The sequence below is a fragment of the Microcebus murinus genome, chromosome 6 (genome assembly GCF_040939455.1).
Source record: "Microcebus murinus isolate Inina chromosome 6, M.murinus_Inina_mat1.0, whole genome shotgun sequence".
NCBI lineage: Eukaryota > Metazoa > Chordata > Mammalia > Primates > Cheirogaleidae > Microcebus > Microcebus murinus.
The window spans coordinates 38,352,871-38,375,671 of record NC_134109.1 but is presented as its reverse complement, the minus strand read 5'-3'; the positions used below and the strand labels follow the sequence as shown (position 1 = coordinate 38,375,671).

General features: G+C 42.4%; 1 protein-coding gene and 1 pseudogene across 1 annotated transcript in view; one reads left to right on the top strand and one right to left on the bottom strand.

Annotated features, from left to right (window-relative positions):
• The window catches only part of PRKCH (protein kinase C eta), a 218,702-nt gene that overhangs the window by 152,093 nt on the left and 43,808 nt on the right, over positions 1-22,801 (top strand). The gene's annotated exons all lie outside the window — the stretch shown is intronic.
• Positions 10,422-16,571, bottom strand: LOC105878369 (ATP synthase F(0) complex subunit g, mitochondrial pseudogene; annotated as a pseudogene).

Below are 22,801 nucleotides of genomic sequence, written 5' to 3'. Positions count from 1 at the left end.
TCTGTTAATTTTCTTAACAATGTTCTTATATAACAATAATTGTTTGCATTGTTAGATGAATAACTAAGACTTCAAAAGGCTTAATAACCAGACTACTAATGGGTAGTGAACTCAGAATTCAAACCATAGTTCTACCACTCTCTACTAAGGAGAGACTTGAAGATACAGAGTACCACTAAAGGGTTGGCTTCTTGTTCCCCTTTCAGTGATAGGACACCTTTAATTCATGAAAATCAGGCGGTGGGAGCAGAGGAAGCAGTGTGGTCTAAACTCAAGTCCTCTTCTTGTTCAGAGGCTGTAAGGTTTTGTTCATTTGTTTGTCTGTGACAAGATCTCCACTCTGTCGTCTGGAGTGTGGTGGCACAATCATATCTCGCTGCAGTCTCAAATTCCTGGGCTTAAGCAATCCTCCCATCTCAGCCTCTCAAATACCTGGAACTACAGGCCTTTGCCACCACACCTGTATAATTTTTTTTTTTTTTAATTTTTTGTTGAGATGGGGTCTCGCCTTGTTGCCAAGGCTGTTCTCAACCTCCTGGTCTCAAGCAATCCCCCTGCTTCAGCCTCCCAGAGTGCTAGGATTACAGGTGTGGGCCACCATATCCAGCCACAGATTTCAGTACTGATGCAAGGCAGCAAGCTTGTTTTCTTGTGTCAGATACTACTACCTCTCGGCCTGCGTGTTTCATTTGTCTTCAAACATGGTGGATGGACACTGTAACCTAATGTCTCTGGTGAAGCAGTGTCAGCCTACATCTTGAGAAGTTTTATTTTAATGCATGGTATCTGTGGTTCAATTCTGAGCATTGATTTTAATTTACTCTTGAGTCCCATATTCAGGGTCTAACTGATATGGTTGACTTTGAAGGGAGCACATTTAATTAGGATAGATTCAAATGCTATTTTTATCCTGTGGATTTATTTCACAGGATAATTTAATTCCATCCAGTGTGCTGGCTGGGAGCAGAGTCTTAAGGATAAGCCTTTGAAAGCCAAGTCCTTGGAATTCACACGCAGTAAAGGGCACATTTGGGTCACGGAGGGTGTGGCTTTGAGACAGGAGCCTAGTGAGAAACTTGGGCGCATCAGACAGCCTCGTTTATCATGCCTGTGCCGGGACAGCCTGATCAGAGCTAAAGTGATCTCCCCAGAGATCACTTGCCTCTGACCTATGTGTAGAGTTGTTAATTATTTTGAATTTTTTTTTTCTTTTTGGCAGGGGGAGGGTTCTTTCTCCAGTAAGGTAGAGGTGGTACCATCCGCCAGGCACTGTCAAAGAGGACTTTGGAAGGCAGTGCCTTAGCCACCTCCCTCTGATAGGAATTCCTTCTCTCTCAGCTGACTGCCCGTGTGAGAGGACACAGGCCAGTGTCATTTATGAGCGTTTCAGCTTGTGTTGTGACCCTGATTCTCAGACACACTCGCTTGTATTTCGTGGAGGAGCAGAACCCAGTTCCCAGGAGATTCGGCAAGAAGGGCCTGTCCCTTTGCCTTTAGTTGCAAGGTCTGGAACCTGCCATGGCCCAGAAGCCAAGAAGAGTAGGCTGGGCAGTAGGCAGTCACCAAGCCGGCTTTGCCAAGGGGGAAAAAGACCGTTCATCCCTTTGTCTTGGGCTTGTTGGCCGACTGGGAGCCCGGACAGTGCTCATGGATAATTTACACGTGGCCTTGACTTTTTTCCAGAGTCAAGCCTTACAGAAAACTTGGGGGAACAAAGGGGCATACATCCCATTGACCAGCACGACAGGCACCATTTTCCATCGTGTTTCATAAACCGTATTAAAGGGGAGTTCAGCCGCCATTGACATTCCAACGCCAAACTCCTAAAGCCAGCCAGCACACATTTGATTTGCTGTTTTTGACAAGAGCATGGGCTATTATATCTGAAATATGTTGGGTGAGGAAGCGTTGATAGAAGGGCACGGCTTCAATTTCAGTTCCTCCTTACCATGTTACACTTGAACACATAGCACTTTTCAACACCCAGTTTCCAACGCATGAGGCTGACCAGTTTATACCTTATGCAGTTCTTGGCATGCTGGGTGTGTGGCAATCGGGGTTTTCTCTTAAAGCTCCAAGCACTTCCGTGGTATTTCGTTGTCCCATTTTCCAGATGTGGACCTGGCCCGTAGAGGAAGGAAGCTCTTGCCCCACGGAGGCTGACCGCCAGGTCTGACGTACAGCCTTCTACCCCGATGCTTACGTAGCACATGTCTTTCTTTCTTTTTTAAATCCAGCCACAGATTTACAAGAAAAGCACATTAACTTTTAAAGAGGATCACCTTTGATTTCTCCTCAAATTGAGAGAAAAGTCTCTACTTAATTTTACTTTTTTTTTTTTTTTTTAATGAGAATTTGGGAAGACTAGCAGTCTCCCTCCAGGATAAGCTGTGTTAAGCTGATCTCTGAACACAGTTGCTGGATCTGTGTGAACATACCATCATCTAACTCTTGTTTCTCAAGGATATTGTGGGTAGTCGCAGATGCTTCACGGATTCCAGATACCCGTGTACCTGAACTTAGCTGGGCGAACCTTTGCTTGGTGAGTGGTCTCCTTGTGAGCATTGCTTCCAAGCAAAGCTGTGCTCAGCTGAGAATGCACAAGTGATCTGTTTCCAAATCAGTTTGTGTTTTGGGTCAGTGATGGATGTTACATGCCTGACTCACTGCTCTCTGCTTCTCCCCTTCTGGAAAACTGTGGCAACATCTCTCTCATTCCCTTCTCCTGGGACCTCTCTTACTCCTCAGTATTTCTTATCAGCAGACTTTCCAAGTCCTGAAATATCTTTCCTTTGAGTCTGGAATATTGGACTCTTACTATTACCTCACCTATTCTGGAATTCAATTCCATATTTATATTTATTCTGCTCATTTTAGTGAGAAAAATCTTCTTCTTAGATAAAGATAAAAGTCAAATTTAACAGCTCTGTTTTCCCTTTGTCATCTGATAGCCTCACTCCTTCTGCTCCAAGAAGTAGGTCTACACTTTCTTGATCTGCTTATTGCAAAGACAGTCTGTCTGCAAAGACAGACAACAAATTGTCATTTGTTATTTTTATAGTCCTTGTTCAGGATGTGCCAACCATGGGAATTTTCAATACGTTACTAACTTTCACAACAGATTTTGGCTGTGAGCCCTCACCAAGAACTAATACTGAACTCTGAACTTTGTAGTCACCTCTCATAGATGGTCATGCCTTGCTCTGTCAAATGGTGGCCTCATTCAGTGACAACTCTTCCACTGTCACCAGAAAGGGACTGCCATCCCTGATTCCTGAGATCATTTTTCCGGGCTGTGATGGAGAGCTCAGACCTTTCCAGCTTATTATAGGGGCTTGACATTTCCCTCAAATGCAGGCTTCCCCTTTCCCACAGTGAAACTCATCGGCCACCTTTCTGCACCCTTGCACAGCCTTCAGAGATCATTTAACAAGTATTTATTGCACGTCAGCTGTCTGCCAAGGGTATGGATACAACAACGAGCGAAACCAAAATACTCCCTGGTGCAGGGTATGGTCTAGTGAGGCAGAAAGATATCAATCAAATGATCGTACTAATATAAAATTGCAACTGTGATCAGAGCTACGAAGAAACGCAATGCAATGAATGAGAACCTCAAAGAGGGCGGTTTGGTCTGGTTAGGGAAAGATAGAATATTTTCCTAAGAAAGTGACCTTTGAGCTGAGGCCACAGTGAAGAGGGAAGTAAGGAGACAAGACAGAGGAACAGCAAGTGCAGCTGCCCAGTAGCAGGAGGGAGCATGACAATTTCAAAGGCTTTTAAAGAAGGCCATTGTGGCTGGAGTTAGGAGGTGTATATTCCCACAGTTGGCATTTCATTATCCTAGAGTGTTCCATCAGCTGGTGACTTCAAGATTGTATTAGACACTCCTTGTAAATAATTTATTTAAAAGTTAGGTAAGGCCAGTCACATTGCCAGTCCCTGGAGGAGCCATCCATTTACAATGTGTTCCTTGTGTCTAGGTCTTTGTGTTTATACTCAACAATGGCAATATAAAACATTAGAGCCAGATGAGAACTCAGAGATCATCTAGTGCCAAGTTCTCTTTTACATATGAGGGAATTCAGGTCTGAAACATCCAAACAATAAATTGCTTCTCATAGTGGACGTTCCCTTAGGATGGCTGATCTGCCATTTGTTTTCCATCTCCAGAAAAATAAAAATACAATTAGAAAATTTTGTTTCAATCTTCAAGGTACCACTGACATGAAGAACTAATCAAGACATTTGGAGATATTCAACAACTTTTGCTCCATTTCAGTGAGGAAAATCCAGTTGAGATCAGAACATAATGACTGAGCTGCCACTTTGTACCGGGCATTGTGTTTGGAGGTGTAGATACAAGAGGGGCAGATGTGCTGTCTGCCCTTCGAGGCTTTTCCTGTGGAGGAGAGGGGATGGTCTGTAAACAGGCAGTAGCAGATGGACTCCAGAATTGGAGTATGCCCAGGGTATTTGGGGAACACGAGGATGGCCATTAACCTAACGAAGATGGATGTTCAGGCAGCTTCCTGGAGGAGGTGATGCCTGAGCTGAGTGTGAAAAGTTAAAAGCCGAACAAAGATCAGGAGGGTGTTCAGACGGCGGGGCAAGTTTGAGCAAAGCGGGGAAGTATGAAGGTTGTGGTGAATGTGTGGGTAGAATGGAAAACTGCAAGCATTTTGGTAGGACTGGAGAGCCTAAAGTTTGAGGTATGGTGGAAGAAAAGGCTACAAGGATAGCAGAAAGGAAGCTATGAAGGGCTTACTGTTCTTGCAGTGTTTGAATTCTGTGTCACATAGGCTTTGGCACCCTTGTCTATCACAGGAAATATAAAAATGGCAGTGGCTTAAACCTGGTGGAAACATTTTTCTTTCGTGTAAAAAGCCTGGAGGCAGGTGGTCCAGCTCTGCTGTGGAAGCTTCATGGAGTCATCTGGGACCCAAATTTCTGTTCTGCCATCTTCAAGGTCACCTCCTGGTCTAAAATGATTGCTGTAGCTCCAGAAATCATCCCTGTATTCCTGTTCTAGCCAGTAAGAAGGACAAGAGGGCACTCTTCCTTTGGAAGGGACTTCCTGAAATTCTACACAATTCTGGCCATGGAATTGGCCAGAACTTGGTCCCATGACTGCACCTAGCTGCAGCAAAGGCTAGGAAATACAGCTTTACAAGTGGCCATGTTCCAGCCAGACATCAGAGTCTCGTTATTAATAAAGGGAAGAATAGTTACATGACAGGAGACTCACAGTATCAGACACAAATTCCATGCCAGGGAGTTTGGGTTTTATGTAGTAGAAAAAGGAGAATATTGGAAGAATTTTCAGCAGTTCTCATGACATGAGTGGGTTTGTAGTTCACATGTAATGGGTAGGAGTAGCACCTGTGGACATGTGCGTGGTGGGCGGCGGCCAGGGCAGGGAGGTTCAATTTGAGGCAGTTGCAGTGTTGCAGGTAAGAAGATGATGGGGACCTGGACTGAGACAGTGATGGTGGGGGTGAAGAGAAAGGTGTAGGTTTAGGAGATAGTAACAAGTAGAACAGACAGGACTTAGTGATTGGGTGGATCCAGGGGTGAAAAAGAAACCAGGAGTCATTCCCAGGTGTTTAGCTAGAAGGTTGAATGGACAGTAATACCATTAACAGGAGAGTGAATGAGCCCAGGAGGTGGTCTAGGTAGAAGAGGAAGATGGAGGAGTTTTAGGTACATTATATGCCAGGTACCTGAGACACATTCCAGTGGAGATGTCGTTAGGCATGTGAGTCTGAAGCCCAGTGAAGAAGATGAGCTGGAAGGAAATACTTGGACGTAGTCAGAACGTGGCTGTTAGTTCAGATCACGAGAACGGATGAGATCACCCGATAAGAGTGTCTTAAAATGGAACAGTGAGTCAAGGACAGAACCCTGAGGAACCAAGCCCCATTAGAAATCTGCCTAAATTTGGCTCCAGGGTTAAAAAGAAAATCAATACACCACATCATTTAATGTAAGTATCTCCAAAGTACAAGTCCATTAAAGATATAATGTTATAGAAGAGTAGAAAAAGATCATTTATTTTAAAATAAGTTTGTGAGGCAGCATATATTCTTTCTACTGAAAGAATGCTGGGCATGGTTTTCCGAAGCTAGACCCAGCTCTGGTTCTGGGGCTGTTGGTCCCTCTGTACAATGGGGCTGCCATCGACACAGCTTTCCTGTAGGGTGTTGGTAAAGCCCAAATCACGTGGAAGTGAAAATGTGAAAGCCCTTTGAAACATGCTGTGTCAATGTCAGTATAAGAGATTATTCTTTGCATACGTGCTACCAGCTGTGTAGGGTTTTCTTGGTAGCATAGGCTCGGCTGAAATTATCCTCAAGACCACTGCCTCAATTATAGGGAATTTTGTCCCAGAAATTGGAGTTTTTGCTTGTAAAAATCAATCTTTTGAAGACCACTATCTTTGTGGTAAAGTAAATTTGAAATTTCAAACCAAATTTTGGTTTCAAATTTCAAACCAAATCATTTTCTCTGTATTTCAACAGTATTTTGAAATTTTATGTGATTAATATACTTATTATGTACTTAATCATAAACCCTGGAGATAATTTCCTTAGGAAGCCCTGGAGCATATGGGTCATACACACTTGCATTTTGCTTAAATTTCAAGTCTCTCTTTGGGAGATGCAGTCGAACTCATTTTGAGTTTACCTCTTCTAGTACTGAAGCAAATTTTTGGTGGTTGAGAGGAGATTCAAGAACCTTTTCAGACCATTAGTGGAGTGAATATCCTGGGGGTGTAATCCCAGTAATGCAGTTTCTTAAAGGATTTAACTTAATAGCAGAACGAAACTTAAGCTCTGGAACACTCTGATTGTTTTTCTGTACTTGATATATTAAATCAGAACTCTGATCTTGGCCTAGCTCATCAGCGTTTGGCCTTTTCATCAGTGAAGGCTGTGGTTATTTGGAACTAATTGATAAATGTGTTAATGGATTTCACTGGTTAATGAAATCAGACCACCAGTTTTGCTCTTCTTCCCACCAAACTGACCAAGCAACTTATTGCTTCATTATAATTACAGACAATATTGAGTTTATTTCCTAAACAATAAACAATAAAAATGTAGTTATTTGATTTTTATGCATTAGATGAAGACTGCCATGTGTAAAAAATGATTGAATTGTGCAGTTCAACAAATGGTTATGAAATGCCTATCAGATGCAAATGTCAGGCTCTTGCAGAGTAAAAAGAGAATCAAGACAGCCCCTGCCCTCAAGCTTAGGGTGTTTGTTCTTTCCTTTAATACATATTTGTTGATCACCTACTGTGTACCAGAGCACTGTGCTAAGCTCTGGGAAAATACAAGAAATAAAACAGACAAAAACTCCTACCTTTAGGGAGCTTAACTTTTGGTACAAGTAGTCAGACAAACAGAAAAAGTAAATATATTGAATGTTGGAGTGATAAATTTTATGAATAAAAAGCTTAGTAAAAGTAAGATAAAACTTAGGAACAAAGGTTTACTATTTTACATAGAGGATTAAGAAAGGCTTCTCAGGTAAGGGCCATTTGAGCAAATGAGGAGAGACCTAAGGATGGGAGGAGGCAGCTCCACGTGAATATCTGGGCAAAGAGCATTCTAGGCCAGCCCCTTGGGAGGGAGCATGCACAGCCTGGTCGAGGAGCAGCAAAGGGACCAGTGGGCTGGGGCAGGGTGACTGGGTGAGCCTGGGGGGAGATGACCGAAGCCCTCTTGCTTGGGTTCTGCAATGTAGAATACTAGCTACGTGTATTGAGCATTTATATGGCGGAACTCTGCAATCCACCTCAGTGATATCCTTTTGAATCCATGCAGGTGCTGAATTCCCTCACCCTACAGGCCTTTACACACACATTTCCCTTTGCCTAGAATGCTCTCCCCCTCTCTTTGCCAAGCTTCCTGCTGCTAATCCTTGCAGTCTCAGCTCAGTTGTCACCTCCTCTGAGAAGCTTTTCCTGACTCTCCTGCCCTCCAAACTCTATCTAGGTTAGGTGCCTTTGCTCTGCTCCCAGGGCAACCTATAATACCCTTCCCTTAGCGCTTTTGATGGGCTGTGCCCCTCAGCGTAGGGGCTGCCATCTGAGGGCAGGGACCATGGCTGTCTAATCCCAGCACCTAGGACAAGGACAGAAATGGTAGGTGTTCTTAAGTGTTCATGGAATTGACCTAGGCTTCAAACTCTGTGCTTCTTCCTGTTTTGAGATGACAGATCAGGTCTGAGACTATATTATGATCACCACCATTTATTGAGCATCTTCTACAACCCAGGCTGTATTCTTAGCTCCTCTGTATTAACCCATCTAGTCCTCACAACCACATCGTGAGATGGTACTCAGCTCGGGAAGAGCAGCCCATTTATTGGCTTACACAGGTCCAAACCTATGCTTTTCTTAGAATTCAAGGTAGTGTGTTTTGTTTTTTTAAATAAATGAAAGCCTGCTGAGAATTTTCTCTGATCTAGTGAAAGAAGTGTTTGTATATCCATAGTAGTGTTTTTCAAATTATAGTTCCAATTCTTCAATAATTTTAAAGTTTTAGATTTTTGTGATATAAATAATTCTTTCATGTATTATAAAGATTTGTAATTGTAATTCTCAAATGAAGGTATTTCATAGGAAAAGACTTAGTGTTTCCTCAAATGCTCATTAAAAAGGAGCCATATATTAGTTGGGTTTGAGAAGCAGTGATGGTCTCTGCCATGCTTCTTCTACCCCATTTCTACATTTGATGACTTAGGTCCATAGCATCTACAGCAAGCTTAAGTTGTATACTTTTTTGCTTAAGGCAATGCTAATCACTGTCAGAGATACATCAGATTTGTCTGCTGTGGTCACAGGGCTTCACAGTAATCCATTTCAATTTGTATACCTTTCTGCTAAATGTAAAGGTAAAATGTCTTCAAGATAATTTTTATAAACTAGACTTTGCTTTTGTAGGTTCCTTAAACCTACTGTGTATATTTTACACATATGACTGTGGTAGAAATCTTGGCAATTTTCCTTTTCCACAATTATGTGTAGATCATTGAATAACAGTAACACCCAAAAGTTATTCTTCAAAGTAAGCCATGCAAAAAATTCTATTCATAAAAATGTGTATAGATAGTCTTCATTTGAGTATATATTCATTATGAGGGCAATGGTTTTTCACTGTGTTTTTTTAATTTTAAAATAAAATTTATTCTTGGTTCTGTAGTTACAAATGTAACACGTAGTGGTTTTTGAAATTTAAAATATTAAAAGTAAAAATGAAATAACCTATAATCCTACCACTGAAAGATAACCATTTTTCTTTAGATATATTTCCTTAATGTCTTTTAATGTACAATATTTACTTTCAAAAGAAAAAAAACTGAGGTCATAATATATATACATTTTTAACCTAATTTTTTTCACATAATAATCCACGACCATTTTCATGAAAGTATTTACATTGTCTTTTGAACCTAATATTAAGTGATGCAGAGCGGTCTGGTGTATAAACCTACTTAAGTTGTAGTACGTTTAAGTGGATTCACTATTATTATTTATGTGTTTATATCCTTATACATATCTATTTGGATTAGCCTTTGATTCTTTCCCTAGAAAGATTCCTGGAGGTGTGACTGCCGAGTCAAAAGGCACACTACACTCATTGCACGACTTTAAGGCAGGCATTGTGGCTGAGAGCCAGGGCTCCAGAGTTATGAACCTGTTTCCAGTCTTGGTTCTGCCTCTTCCATTTGTGGGATCCTGAGCAAGTTACTTAACCTCTCTAAGCCTCTGTTTCTTTTTTTTTTTTAAGCCTCTGTTTCTTCATTGATAAAATGGAGATACTAGAAACGTACACCTGAGGGTATTTGGTAGAATTAATTGGGGGGGGGGCAGCCCTTTAGCCCAGGGCATGGTATGTACTACATGCTCAGTAATGTTCACTTTTGAACATTCTATCTGCTACCACTCTCAGAAAAAGCGTCAAAACACATGTTCTGACAGTGGTATCAGTGTTATCTTTCCAGTTCACTTCCCCCCATCTATCTTAAGTGTACAATTTGATAAATTTTGACATGTGTACACACCATGTAATCAACACTCCAGATAATATATAGAACATTTCCTTCATCTCAGAAAGTTTCTTGGGGCCCCTTTCAGCTAATCCTCAGCTACCCCATAGGCAACTCATGATTCTATATTGCTATTATAGGCTGTGGATATCCACATTGAAAATGTAGAGGGTCCTTAAAGTGGGATTGCTTCTCAGTAGAGAAGATAGCAGCAATATAGAGCTGATGTATCCTTGTAAGAGGTTTGTTTTTTTTTGTTTTGTTTTTGACACATCTTATTCAGATAGTAGTCTGATCACACATGGTCCAAAAACACTCAGATAATAAGCCAAATATAATCAGATGTTAAAGATCGGCCTTCAAACATTATAGCCAATGATACCATGCTTGCTTGTGATCTCTCCGTTGTAAAACCACATCCACACCTCAGTGGCCACCAAACCATTCAGCACGGCCTCCTTAACTGTGAGCTGTTTGAAGCTATCAGTTTGCACACTATCGACTGTTTTTTTCAGGCTCTGAAGAGCTCTAGGGAGCTCAGTCTTGAGGTAGTACCAAAACGTGGCCAGTCAAGGCTTTGAATAAGTCACAATGGCGTTCACCAGTGTCAGGGCCTTCTCTGCAAGGTTATGGACAAAGTGAGCCACAGTGCTTAGATGGAAAGTCCATCACCCCAAACAGTCAGCTGAATGTCACACCCCGAAAAAGCAAGAGGTAGGGTTCTTTCAGTTGACTATGTGTGAGTATAATGGTGGTTGTGGTCAAAAGAAACCTCCCAAAAAAAAAGACCCCATCCTCTCAGGGAAAATAGTGTCAATACCAACACAACAGTGGGTATCTGAGGGTCTGAGGTAGTATAGGTGATTTTTATTTTCTTTGTAATGCTTTTCAAACATCTGTAGTGAATAAATGTTATCTTTTTTAATAATTAAAAATGCTATTTTAGAAAAGGATATCATATGTGATACTGTGTTTTTTGACATGCTAATGTCAAAAATAGGTAGCCTGCTGCTGTACCAGTTAAGTTCTTTAAAGCCTTGACCTTCAAGCTGTGACCACTCCTTATCTGTGAATCCCAGTTCTACGGAAATCCCAAAGTCTGCTCGGGCTGCCGTAACAAATACCACAGACTAGGTGCCTTAAACAGAAACTCATGTCTTATGGTTCTGGAGGCTGGGAAGTCCAAGACCGAGGTGCTCACTGATTCGGTTTCTTGTAAGGGCTCTCTTCCTGTCTTGCAGGTGGCTGCCTTCTTGCTGTGTCTTCATGTATGGTGAGGGGAGAGAGGGAGGGCACAAAATCCCTGATGTCTTTTCATATAGGGTCACAAATGTCATCAGGACACCATTTTCATGACCTCATCTAACTTCTGATTATCTTGGAAGGGCTCCACCTCCAAATACCATCACATTAGGGCTTAGTGAACCAACATAGGAATTTTGGTGGGATACAAACATTCCTTAACAGTCATTCATTCATACATATATTCGGTTTTATAAAATGTCTGTTACATTTAGCAAGGTACTTTGTAGCTATTTTAGTGCAAAACCTACCTGGAAATGATATCAGTCCCAAGGAAACAGAACCTGCTGGAATTGAGCACACAGTAGACTGGCACGAGACAACAGTAGAGGATTAGTCCAAGGCAGTGTCATTCTTTTGACTTATTAAGCCATGTATGTTAGTCTTGGAGGTGTGTTTTCCAGGTGTGTTGAGACCATACTTCTGGATCCAAGTACTAGAACTTGGCAGGATAAATAGCTGAATGGAATGCAGTACTATAGTTTACCTTTTGATAAGTAGTCTGCGGTGTGTGTCTGAAAGTGAAATGTTTTCCTTTGTCTTGCAAATGAATTTTACTTTTCTGTAAACTTCCTAAGTGGAAATATAAATTGGTGCAAGTGCCCTGTTACTGTTTGGCGAAAATGATCCTGTATGATGAATGTCTTGGTTCAGTTGCAAAGCAGAGTTAGTGAAACCTGATGGGCAAGCTGCCCCACACCCTGGAGAATATAATGTTATTGGGGGGAGGTTTGGTTCCAGACATGTGCGGGTTTTGCAACAATAGGAAGGTGTCGGTTTGACTGCCTGGCCTTTTCTATCTCTTTCCTCCCTTGGCACCGTTTCTCCAACCCCCAGAGTCCCCATCCAAACCTGCTCTTTCTCATGCAGAGTCACTGTTTTACACCATTTTTGACACTTGCATCAAAATTTATTTTGTCCCACTGATAAAATTCTAGAATCTCGGGTTGGAAGGGAGTTTAAAGTAGTATGCCCCTTCTCTTTCAAAGCATGAATATCTAACATCTTCCGAACAGTCATTTCTTCTATACTCAGACACCTCCAAGCAAAAAGGAACTTATTTCCTCCACTTTTAGGTATCTGCGACTATTGGAAATTGTACCTTTTATGTTGACTCAGTGTTTTTCAGTAGCCTTCCATTCACCAGTTCTGAACCACCTGTAAGGGGTGGACTGAAAAACAATGCAAATATTTTACAAGAAGGCCTTGCAGATTTTTGAAGGTAATCTGGGTCTTCCAACCTAGTTCACCTGTCAAAGCAGGAAGTGCCATTAGCCAGATATTGCTCATTCTGGCTGTCCTTCATGATGGCCGATTTCTGAGCAATCATAAGCCATCATGTCATTATTCACTCTAGGTAGGTGGATCAATATCCAGTTGATATGTCACATTCTTCTCTTATAAAGTCAGAACTATCTTAACTTGCAGTTGGTTAACTAAACTAATGTGAGTTGTGGTGCTCTTAGCTCATGCTACCTGTCCTGGGTAAGATTTAGTCTTTAATTGCATATTGTTGATGCTGAGTATAGGGTAGCAGGCATGGTGGGAAGTTAAGTATTGGTGTGATGATCTCAGAATAGGGTGTTCAAAGTTTCTTTTTATGTGGATCTTAGAGGAATTTAATCCCTGTATGTTTTTGTGAGTATAGCTTTTGCCTCTGTGTGTGCATGAAAACACAGAAGGTAGTCATACATTCCAGAACCAGGAGTTTCTGTGCATAGTCCTCTCTAAAAAGGTAGATGTTTTCCACTCAAGTCAGTCAGTAACGTTCTAAAGGATGAATTGCCAAAGATGGAGTACAGGATAGACATAGGCGTGGAGATGGGGAGACCAGGAAGTCACTTTTGAACATGTTGAATTAGAGGTACCTGTGGCACTCCTGGTCAAACGATCCATCTCAAGGTTGGAAATACCAGGCCATGTACTCTAGGTTTATTGCATGGGACAGTGTGAAAATAAAGCTGTGATATTAGATAAACTCTTTTAATTTCTCTAAGTCTCAGTTTCCTAATCTACAGCCTGGGGATAATAGTACTACCTATTCCATGGAGTTATTTTGATAGTTAATTCATGTGGCTTGTTTTCCCCAGCATCTGGCATCAGTTAATACTCTGTACACATAATCAGTTATTAAGAAGAAAAGTGATTCAGAGAATAAACTTCAACAATGAGTCCATTTAAGAGATGGACAGATGCAATAAGGAAATGGTTGAATGAATTATGGTACACTCATACCGTAGAATATAATGCAACTATTGAGAGAATGAGTTGGCTCTACATTTATTGACCTGGGTGGTTGGTCTCTGATAAAGAAATGAAAAAAAGAAGTTAAAGAGTAGTGTGTGTGTTCATTTTAATCCCGTTAAAAAACAAAAACAGCAAAAGCCTTATGTATATAGATATGTGCATGGATAAAATGGTAAAAGAACAGAAACAAAACAGTTTGGAATGGGGGGAATGGTTATTAATTTTTCATTATGTACTTTTGTATCATCTCACTGATTATGATGAGAGTGTGTTACTTTTGTGGCTTTCAAGGATAAATTCTTCAAAGAGACACAAGCGCACAGACAGAAGTCAAAGTCATAGGAAATCAAGCAGTGGGAGGGGGAAAGGAAGGGAGGGGCAAAACCTACCTAAGAGGGACAATAAACACTTTTCACAGCCCTGACTCAAGCCATGTATCAGAAACGTCTGTACCCCCTTAGTATTTTGAAATAATTAAAAAAATAAATAAATTTAAAAAAATAAGCCAAAGGGGTGGGGGATGGGTGGTAGAAGGGAAATCAGCCAGCGAGGCGTGAGAGGCAGTAGGCACACAGGGAGGACGTGTGTCGTTAAAACCCAAGAGACTCATACCTCTCCTTTCATTATTTGTCATGGCTACAGGAGAGTTTGCATCTTGAGCTTTTCTTATTCGTTTTCACTTGGTGTCCCTCAATTTCTGGCACAGAGCAAAGCCATATTTCTTATTTCTTCATTTCTGTTTTATTTCTAGCAACTGAGCCAACACTGGTCTGGGGATAGGAAGTGATACATGATAGGAAGTTGGGTAGAAGCACAGTATCATTCATTGGCAAAAAAGCAATGTCATTTTAATTTAATGTTAAAAGATAAGTTAATGTATGCACATGAAAAAAAGAACAGTCTTTAGCTTTTCTAAAATGATGACAGTGAGCGCTAAATCCTCTTCATACTCCTATCCTCAGCCTCCCAATTCCTTTTCCTCAAAGCATGTCCTTGTATGTCCTTCCAGAAATGGTCTGTGTGTGCACAAGCTCTGCGTTTGAGTGTGTTTCCTGCTGAAAAACAACTGGTGGTATATACCTGAAGAACAGAGATTTTTCCTAAGTCTTTAGAGAGATAAGATCTAAACCCTTAAATCAAGGTAGTAGTTCAGACACTTTTTCTTTTCTTGGAAGGATCTGTGGGTGAGGGTTCAAGCCCTGTAAAGAATTAAGCTATCTCTTGTTGGAGAAACTGTTTTTTCAGAGTATGCAACAGTCTTTTAAAAGTTTATTGCAGTTACATAGCTACAAAGAGAGATTTCTTTCCAGCACTACATGTAGAGCAGTTGTCTCAGGCATTATTTACAACTATACTAAAGAGCAGAAGCACATACTTCCACGTGGCCATGTAGAGTGTCCTCTGTCTTGCAGAAATGGCTCGCTAATTCACCAGCGACTTTTCAGACACCTTTCTGTATAGGCATTGCACCAAATAACATCAAGGAGGAAAAATCGAAAGTCAGCTCCTGTCCTCTAAGAACAGATGGGAGCAGAACCACCAGCCCCAAATCCTGCAGAGGAAGCAGGAGGGGGTATTAAATCTTGGTTTAATCCAAGCAGTGAGAAGCTTGCAACCTCTCAAGTTCACCCGGTGAGGATTTTAACCCTCCTCTGACAAAGAAATGGGGCTGAGCAGTAGATGAAGGCAGGTGACACTGAGTCATGGAGTTCTCCCTTTAGAGGAAGGCCACCATGAGCCCTTCCTGAGGGACCCGTCCGTGGCTCTTGTGTTGATTCTTGAAGGAAGGGAGGGAGGGGGTGAAGGATGGCAAAGAAAGGAAGCAGGGCTTTTTTTTTTTTTTTTTTAACTCCTACACACTGGATGGAATTGGAAAAAATACACTATGATGGTGAAATGAACTGAGAAAGCTAGACAGGAAGATTTTAACAAAAGCAACCCCGAAATCTGAATGCCGTGGGGCTGTCCATTTATTTCACTGCTGCACAAGCTGGGAGATACAATTCTGGCCTAAAGAACAGTGAAGTTTTGTTTTCCCATCTGTGAACAGGTTCAAACCCGTCAGAGGTTGTAACTTAGTTTCCTTGTGACTGATTTATGTGTGTACTGGTGATTTTTTTTTTCCTGTAAGAATCTGGTTGAGTAATTCAGAAGGTTAAAAAATAACAAAGCAGAAATAAGTGAGAGAAGTTAGCTGAGGTCGGCCCCCTGTGCCAGGAAGGTGCCCACAGACTGGAAGGCTCTGTGAGGTCTTTGTCTGGTTCTGCCTATGCAAATACTCGGCCACGCTCAGCAGAGCTTGAGTGCTGTATCTGTTCAACTGCCACTTAAGAAGTAGGACTCTGTTCTCTGCAGCTTGTTCCTTGGGGTTTCAGAATGTAAAATATGAAGTGTGTATAATCACAGGCCAGGTTCCCAGCATTTCTTGGCATTTCAGCTTTGGCAGCAAGAATGGGGAAAAACTGAAATTTTTTTTGTGTGGCCAGGAAGGCTGAGTATAATCTTTGTGCTGTGGCACGACCAAAGGTAGTGAATCTGCTACAAAGCGCTTTACCTCTGAAGTATGTCTCAGGGGCTGCTCGCTGTGCTTTGTTCCATTTGCTGCAGCTGTTAGATGTGTTTATATTCTGTCTTCATAAAGAGAAAGAGGAAGACTCGTGGGCTTACCATGTAGAGTACTCTCACAGCATCTCACTCAATATGTTATTCAGGAAGAGTGACCTGTGTCACATTTTGTGTTTCTAAGAGTTAATTCTAGAACCAAAAACTTACTGGAGAAGCTCAAGATAATTTACTTTGTGTAAGAATTAATTCTCAAGATAAAAACTCATCAGAGTTCAAAATGAGAAGGATTCGATAAAGAACACTTTCAACAGAAGAATTATTTTCTAAATCACTTCAGCCTTGACTAAGCTTAGATTAACTTACCTGGCGAAGAGGTGGGTCAGAACTCGTGTCATCGTTGGCCCAGAGAAGTCCCAGTTTGCTCCTGTGATCCCGTAACAGCTCCTTGTACTCTCAGAGTCCCATTTTGGACAGAACATTGCACGATCACCTTATAAAGAGGCGTCTGCATTCTACTTTTCTCTGTGTAGTGGCAGAACCACAGGAAAACGGGTGTTTTTATAAGTTGAGAGGGATCCTGTGTAGGAGAGGAATTCCCCCAGCATTTTCCTTTCATGGACTATTCTCCCCAAGTCCATGAATTGGAAATTAGTCACTAAACCATTTAAAGATATTTTTTCAGCGTCAATCACTACTTTGGTTTCAAGGACACATTGGAGGAAATTGCCTTTCCTCTACATCCCACATTTTATGTCCTTTACAAGTCTTCAATATATTTACATGAGGTATAAATTTGTAATCATAACTTTATGGGTCCATATTCATTTTTTTATCCATCTATGCAATCATTCATTTATTCATTCAACAAATATTCAGGGAGACCTACTTCATACCTGGGGATGTAATAGTGCCCATGATAGGCCCACTCCCTGACTACAAGAAGCATGTATTCTAGTGTAAGCCTATAAACAAATAAATGGAATTACCAGTTGTGAAACTTACTTCGAAGGAAATACATGAGTTTTTCATTTGTAGTTCTACTTCATAGAGCTGAAGAAAGTGAAGAGAGATAGACACCTCCCTCTCCACTCTTCTCACTGTTGAATGTCTGAAATATTTCTTAGTTCATTTGGGCTACTATAACAGAATATACCATAGACTGGGAGGCTTGTAAACAACAGAAAGTTATTTCTCATATACCTAGAGGCTGGGAAGTCCAAAGTCAGAGCACCAGCAGGTTTGGTGTCTGGTGAGGGCCTGCGTCCTGGTGTCATCTCTGTGTGTCCTCAGATGGTAAAAGTGAGGCAGCTCTCTGGGGCCTCTTTTACAAGGGCACTAATCCCATTCACGAGGGCCCCACCCGCATGACCTAATCACCTCCCAAATGCCGCCACCTCCAAATATCACATTGGGGGTTAGGTTTCAGCATATGAATTTTAGGAGTACATAAACATTCAGTCCATAGCAATATTTTATCTGGAGTCTCAAACTCAAATACCTTTAGGGTCAGGGCTGATGGCAGCACTCCAGTCGGGTGGCTCTAACCAGATAGGACTTGCATGTCTGTTCCACTAAAGTTCAGTTAAGAAAGATGAGGAGCCCAGGGCCAGACCAGCAGGAAGTGTCCCCAGGTTACATTTGGCTCTGGCTGCTAAATCACTTCCTCTGAAGTCCCCAGGTGTCCCTTAGCACTATGTTAGTGCCTGCCAGGCCTGGTTCAGTCCTACACTTCAGTAGTATGCGTGGGCCTCTCAGAGAAAAAGAGGGCAGTATGAGAATTTTACACCCACAGTGAGTTTTCCCACCTCACTTAGGAAACGTTGAGTATTTCTCTGCAGTTTGGATGACAGAAATACTGTGCTCAAGGAAATCCACTGGAAAGTCTGAGTGCTGGGAGACATGTCAGGAATATTGTCTTTCATCATGAAATTTCTGTGCCTGCTATCGTCCTCCAGTGTGAGTCAGCCGGAGTGACTTCATCATGCCATGGCCTCGAGCCTCAGATCACTGGGGCTGTGACAGTGTCCCAGCCCTTATGGGCTGGGGGGAAGAGTAGATGGTGTCACTGTCCAGGCCAGTCCAGGGCTGTGGGCTCCTTCTGGCAGCAATGCTGGCCCTCCTGAGCCAAGTTTGCACTCCCCGGACTCTTGCATGAGCGCCCATGGAAATCTTACCTTCCTTTCTTCTTAGCCAACCCCTGCCCCTGCCACTCTCCCGGAAAACTTCTCTTTAGACTTCCATGAAGCATAAAAGAGGCTGCTTCCTTATTCTGAGACTAAGAAGATGAGAAAAAAAGCAAGCCTAAGGAGGGAGAAACTGGCTGCCCCTTCTTCCCTCTGGTCACACAGTGGTTCTTCCAAAACAGGCGTTTAAGGAAATATTATCGTTTGGTCTTAATATAGTAAGAAAGTTCCTTACTATAATATAGTTCACAGAAGGCAGTGGCCTTCTGTGAAGCCTCTTCTAAGGCACTGATGTCTTCAAATGGAATTACCAAAGACTGTTTTCTTACGTCTAAGCTCTAAATTTTCCTGTTAAAATCTTCCCTAAAATATCAAAGGCACAGGTGACAAAAGCAGAAATAAACAAGTGGGTGGAGTGTATCAAACTAGGAAAAGTCACCTAAATGAAAAGGCAACCTAGGGAATGGGAGAAAATATTTGCAGATCATATATCTGATAAGGGGTTAATATCTAAAATATATAAGGATATATTTATCCTTATATATTTATCCCCCACAACTCAATAGCAAAATAACCCAAGTAGCCTAATTAAAATAAAATGGGCAAGCAAAGGACCTGAATAGACATTTCTCCAAAGACATACAAATGGCCAACAGGTATTTGAAAAGGTGTTCAACATCAGTAATCATCAGGGAAATGTACCTCAAAAGCACAATGAGATGTCATCTCACAAATATTAGGATGGTTATCAAAAGGAAACAAGATTTGGTGAGGACACAGAGAAAAGGGAACCCTTATGCACCATTGGTAGCAATATAAATTGGTGCAGCCACTAAACAAAATAATATGGCAATTCCTCAAGAAATTAAAAGTAGGAGTATCACATGATCCAGAAAACCCACTTCTGGTTCTAGATCTGCAGGAATTGGAATCTGGATCTTGAAGGGATATCTGCACTCCCATGCTCACTGCAGCATTATTCACAATAGCCAAGATATAGAAACAGCCTAAATGTCCATCAAGAAACAAATGGATAAAGAAAATTTGCTATGTGATATTATCCAGCCTTACAAAATTTGTATATTTCAGATTTTGCTAAGAGGATACATCTTAGGTTAAGTGCTCTTAGCACAAAGGGAAAAAACCAAAGGAGACAAGAGAAACATTTGGAGGTACTGGAAGAGTTTATTGCATTGATGATAGTGATGATCTCGCAGATGTATACTTATCTCCAATCACAGCGAGTTGTATATGCTAAATAACTACAGCTTTTTGTTACTTGTACATAAACAAGCAGTATTTTAACAACAACAAAAAAACCCTTCTTTCCTTTGGTCACCCAACCTTTACCATAGCAATTGACATGGGGAATAAGTATTGAAAGTTACTGTATTTCCTTGATTCCAAGAAACTACAGGTCACAAAATGCCCATGGTTATTGATTTGATGAAAACGATAGTACTGGCAGGTGGCAAGTTGGTTTTTAGTTATCAGTTTTAAGGAACATCCCTGTTTCCAGAGCATTAAGAGGGAGGAAGCAGGCCTTTGGATCAAGGCCATACAGAGGTCAGAGTTGTGTTCCTCTCCAGGTAGTGATGGAGGAATTTTTTCCTCTCTAAGGACAGCGATAGACAATGGGTTGGTTAACAGTGCTGTTAAGGTCATCCTAGTGACAGCAAGAGGGAAACAAGACAAAGCCTAGATGGCAAAATGTGTGATCAGCTGGATTTGAAAATGCTTCCCTTTTTGATGTTCTGATCAGTCTTCTGCAGGAGGAGGATGTATAAATACCAGCGGGATGTGCAGGCACCAGCATTTTCCACTGTGTCAGGAAAGCAAAGTCAGTCTGCCCCGCCCAAGTTCTGTCTTGGTAGCTTCATGCTCTTGATCATTTCTCTTCCAGAACTGGGGAATGGAGTCTCAGATGTCTCAGTATTACACAGGGTAAAGCTGAAAAATGCTGCTAAGATCGTTGGGTTTATCTTGCAGAGTGTTGTAAATGGTCTTTATTTGCTGGCTTTCTTTTCCCTGTAAATGTATCTTGAAGAGTGAAGCTTGAGGACACTATTAATATTTTACTCAGTCAGAGTTTAGAGTGAAGCTTTTTTGTTGTTATTTTCTCAACACAGCACTACTAATTGGATCCCGCTTGTCCTCACTTGATTCTTCCCCATATTCTGGTCTTCCCCAAGGCGAATATTCTTCTGATTGATGTGCAGATTCCTGCAATGCGTTATTAGCACTGGGTGGAAGGTCTGGGCCAGTCCAGGTCTGGAGAGCTATGCAGAGTCGGAAGTGAGCTCCAGAAAGAAGCCTCTGGATTTTGCTAACCTCCATCCAAGGTGCCAGAGCTTATGGTTTCCAGGAATTATGTTTAATGCAGGTTGTGAGTTATGGCATAAATATATGTTTGTGTTTTAAATAACTTCTTTTTGTTTGGACAGTGCCCTTCACCCCTGCCTGGCAGACTGTGGTGGGTGCGCTGCTTTGGCTTGGCTTGGCTGGTGCTGTGAAGCATGCGGCTCAACCGGCCATTGTTAAGTCATCCATGGGCTTTGTTTGACCTGGAAGGGGACTTCTCCACTGTTCAGTTCCAGGTTCAACAGGTCCTGAGTGCCTGCTTTGTTCTGTGCTTGCCCCGGAAGATCAAAAGAAAATAAAACAGGGTCCTTGCCCTCAGGATTTAGTCTGTTGGGGGTTCCAAACACACGCAATTTGACAATATAAGACATGGTACTGTACATGCCCAAAGTAAGATGCAGACGGAGTGCAGAGAGCACAAGAAAGGCCGCTACTAATGCTGACAGAGAGGGCTGGAGAGCTCCAGAGAAGAAATGGCATCTGCACCTACCTCTAGGATGTGTGAGTTTCCAGTTGACAGTGCATTAGGGGGTCTGTGCCAGGTAGATGGAACAATAGGGACAGAGGCATGGAGACAGAAAAGTGTCCTGTGCCAAGGACTCGTGCGGAATCAGTGTGGCCCAGGGATGGAAGCCTGGGAAGGGGCAGGGCCGAGGCGGCAGTTGAGGTAGGTAGGGGTGAGAACCTTGGAAGGCTTTGAATGTCATGCTAGGAAGTTTGGGCATTATTTGCCTGTCCATGGAAGCCCTCAGAGGTTTTTGAGAAAGAGACAAACAGGAAATAAATGTAGCGTGTCAGCGTGCAGAGGAACAAACCTGGAAGCCAGAAGTTCAGGTAGGGGGTGTTGTCGGGGGTCAGGCGAGACACAGTCACAGCTTGAAACAAGCTAGTGACGGTGGGAAGAGAAAGGAAAAGGAGAGTGGGAGGGATACAGCAGAGGAGAGGCTAAGAGGGTGCTGCAGGGAGGTGGGTGTGAGGACCAAGGAGTAGGTTAAAGGCGATCCCACAATTTCTAGTGAAAGAGAATCCTAAAGAGTATTTTTTGTCTTCTTGTGTTTGTAGGATTGAAACATCCCTAGGAGTTATACCTGGAAAAGTAGTTAGAAATGCAGGTCTGGATCTCTGGAGAGAGGTGCCAGGATAATTTGGATTTGGGAGCCATCTGTGTAGGGGAATACTTGGACCCAGGGGATTCAATTACACAGGTGGAGAGCCGGGCAGGACAACTGTGCACAACTGGGCAGATCGCACTAGGTAGTGCCACTGCATCACAGTCATCGTCGGAGATTCATGTAATGACTATGAATTTTCTGGCAGGTGGCAGTTACATGTCTTGAGAAAGGGGCGCCTTTTCCTAATTTGCACAAAGGCGCCATATGGTCTAGCAGCAATGCTGGAAGTAAACCTAGGCGGGAGCCAAGAACAGAACCTTAGGGAACTACCTATCCTTTGAGGGAGGGCGGGAAGGAAGAGCCTGCGTAGGAGACACTTGGGAGTGGCGAGAGACTTAAGTAGGCTTGTGGTTAGTTGCCTTGAATTTGCCCGAAGACAGAGTCATCACACAGTGAGCTCTCATCTTGCTTTGGTGTCATGACTCAGGTAGAACCCCTGCTCTAGTGTCTTCTCCCTTTTGCATACCTGGTGAATTTTCCTTGACACGAGCAAATGGGGTAGTTAACTGTCTCCATTTGGTTAAGATATAGAACTATGAAATCTGTGGGGAGCCAGTGCCAGGCAGGTGACTGTCTTCCAGGGTGAACAGCTGCCCTCTCCAAAGCCTGCCTTGGGGGCTCCCAGGAGAGCAGGTCATGTTCCCTGTCCCAAGGAAAGGGTACCCCCTCAGGCCATTCACCTGGTCACATCTGGCTCCGACCAGCCAGGAGTCAGGCTGGGGCAGCTCCCTACCCAGCACCGTCTGAGCATCTGGGATGGCCCTGAGTCCTGACCTCTGAGGGCCTGGCAGGGTGGAGGAAGCGTCTTGCCTCCTGAACCACGTCAGAAAGAAAAGACATCCCCAGAACAATAGCTTGCAGGCTGTCTTGGCTCCTTTGTGGCACAAACTACAAAGGCTCACAGCCTCC